Consider the following 3,245-nt stretch of genomic DNA (forward strand, 5'->3'; position numbering starts at 1 on the left):
AAGCGACTGGGGGTAGAGGGTGAGGGGGAAAAGAGATTGAGTAAGAAAGGTATATAGCGGGAGAGAAAGAGAGAGAGAGAGAGAAAGAGAGAGAGAGGGGGGGAGAGAGAGAGAGACAGAGAGATAGAGATAGAGTAGAGAGAACAAAACATATAAAGATAGAGAAAGAGAAAGAAACACGAAAGAAAACAAGAGTCGATCGTTACTCAGTGTAAAGGGGTTATTCACTGACAGCGCTTTCTTTCCTTTCCAGCCAGGCATGGACAGATGTGTTCGCATTTTACTACCTCACTTGATTTTTCTTCCATCAATGTGTGATCAGCGAAAGATCTTGTCATTATGTTAGTGTTTTAGCTCCTATCTGTCCCAGCAGATTTATCCTTTAAAAATTCTGAAATTATGCAAACTAAGCCCAAAAATGTGAAATTATGCGAATCTGTTAATTTTAACAAAGAATGATAAAGGTAAATAATCAGAAAGTAAGCACCAAAAAAATCAAATTTTGCTAAATTATGCAATAAAAATTATGTATAAAACCACGGGGATTGCTATAGGCTGTTTGCGCTGTATGTTTCCCAGGAAGTAGAGGTTTCAGAATGCTCTCGGAGTCTGCTGTGATAATAGTATAGATTGTGAAGCGCATAGAGCTTGCTACTGAGCGGGGATTTGCGCTATGCAAATGCTATCTATCTATCTATCTATCTATCTATTTATCTATCTATCTATCTATCTATCTATCTATCTATCTATCTATCTATCTATCTATCATCAATAGCCACAGCACAGTAACTGTTTTTGGGGTGTGTTTGAAAGATTTGATGTACTTTAAATGAGCATTAGACATTGATTAAAATTTTATTTTTATCATTGTGAAGCGCCTGAATCACCTGGGTGTGGAATTTATAGAAGTGATCTTTGTCACTATTATTATTATTATTATTATTATTATTATTATTATTATTATTATTATTATTATTATTATTATTATCATTTCTCAACAAGAAACATTAAATATCAATACCTTTGGTGTATAATAGACATACTAGTAGATTTTATGGTCAACAGTTCAAGTGCTACTCTGTCTCTATAGTAACATAGTCCTCCTCTCCTCCCCGGGGGCGGTGCTACTGACTGAAGTGTCTTTAGGCCATTCCCAAATGGGGGACATTAACATGTTCTTATGCATAATAGAATTGGAATTGCAAATTGGCTGATTCATCAATGTCAGGCTCATAACTGCCTGAACTGCAACAGGGAACTGGTGCTTTTTCTTTCCTAATCTTTACTATCGTCATTTTCCCTCTACTTCTTTTGTATGTTTGTCACTCTCTTGTGAACTGCTATTTTCGGGGTGCCTTGATTTTGTGCTGTTGAAGCTAGAGAGGTGAGCAGAGCAAGTCCGATTCCCCGTAAAGACTTCTCTGTTGACATCCACCCTTTGGCGCTCATATGACCTTATGCAGTTGCGCGCGCCGTAAAACCTCTATTTAAACAAACAAAACATTAAATATCAACACCTTCGGTGTATAATGGACATACATGTAGAATTTATGGTCAACACGTTCAGATGTTTCTTTGTCTCTATAACTCTATTGTAGCACAGTGCGAGTAGTTCATGGAAGAGAGACGACGAGCGCGCCAATAATGCCGTAGGTTGTACGATAGAGGGAAGGAATCTCATCTCATCTCCTCACCCCCTGGCGCAACATGGGATCACGCAACTGCAAGGCCTTCTCCAAACATTTTGGGACATTTGGTCGCTTTTAAGGACAAGCGGGCTAACCCAGATTTCGGGGATTTCCAGAAATCTTTACCTACACCAAAAGTGGGCTTTGCTCTATCTATAAGAGAAGTTTGGTTTCATTGGTGTATATTATGTGTTTGGTTATAGAGAAAACTCTCCTTGTCTTCTAATTAAACCGAACAAAGGGCAAAAACTTTTCCTTCGATTTTCTCAAAACAGCATTTTTCGGGACAGCCCCCAACCTTGTGCTTAAAAGCGACCATTTGTGAGGGTAGTTATCATTATTATATCATTGTTTAGGCTCTCAGTGAAACAAAGAACAATCAACGCCGATCTGACGGTCACCCGTATAAGACAATCACCAGGGCAAACGTCCACTTCCAATTTCTTCACTTGCTAAATTAAAATGATTTTTAAAAACATTTTCATGGCTTTGTGTAAGAGTGTCACCTGTCTAAGACGGTTGCTTTTTTCTCCTCAATAACGAGGATAGATAGATAGATAGATAGATAGATAGATAGATAGATAGATAGATAGATAGATAGATAGATAGATAGATAGATAGATAGATAGATAGATAGATAGATAGATAGACAGACAGACAGATTGATAGATAGATAGATAGATAGATAGATAGATAGATAGATAGATAGATAGATAGATAGATGTATAGATGGATGGATAGATAGATAGATAGATAGATAGATAGATAGATAGATAGATAGATAGATAGATAGATAGATAGATAGATAGATAGATAGATAGATAGATAGATAGATAGATAGATAGATTACTGCATTAATTCTTTCAAGTTACCCCCCCCCCCAAAAAAAAAGTATAACAATAATCAACAAACAAAAATAACCCCCAACAAAACTGATACTAACCAACCAAACAAAACAAAACAACAAAGCAAAACTACAAAACAAAACCCCAAAACAAGCAAAACTAAAACAATAGAACACTAGCCAAAGAAGCACCCACAAAAGCAAGCAATAAACAAACAAAACAATCAACAATTGTACAAAAACAAAAAGCCCTAGGCCATAAATAAATTAATACTCATCACACAGTTTGTATGAAACGAATCACAACGTTAGGTGCATGCTCATACGGCCTTATTCAGTTGCGAGCGCCGTAAAACTTTTACTAAAACAAAAAGTTAAGCGGAAAAGTTCCCAATATAAATTATGTCGTTTTGGTTGGTTGTGTGTGGCCTTAAGTGAATCCCAAATAATCAGACGACTTTATTGTCACCGAAGTCATGGCGTCAGACACCAGTTGCCCTATGATCTCTTACCCATTTCCTGACACCGCCAGACTGGTGCTAGAACTAGAATCTCCCCGAAACTTCTAGAAATTAAAACGGCGATGTGTGGACGGGATCAAAAGGAAAAGAGGGGATTCTTGGACGTGTGTGTGAGCGTGCGTGTGTGTGTGTGTGTGTGTGTGTGTGTGTGTGTGTGTGTGTGTGTTAATGTGTGTGTGTGTGTGTGTGTGT

The sequence above is a fragment of the Aplysia californica genome, unplaced genomic scaffold, assembly GCF_000002075.1.
Source record: "Aplysia californica isolate F4 #8 unplaced genomic scaffold, AplCal3.0 scaffold00096, whole genome shotgun sequence".
NCBI lineage: Eukaryota > Metazoa > Mollusca > Gastropoda > Aplysiida > Aplysiidae > Aplysia > Aplysia californica.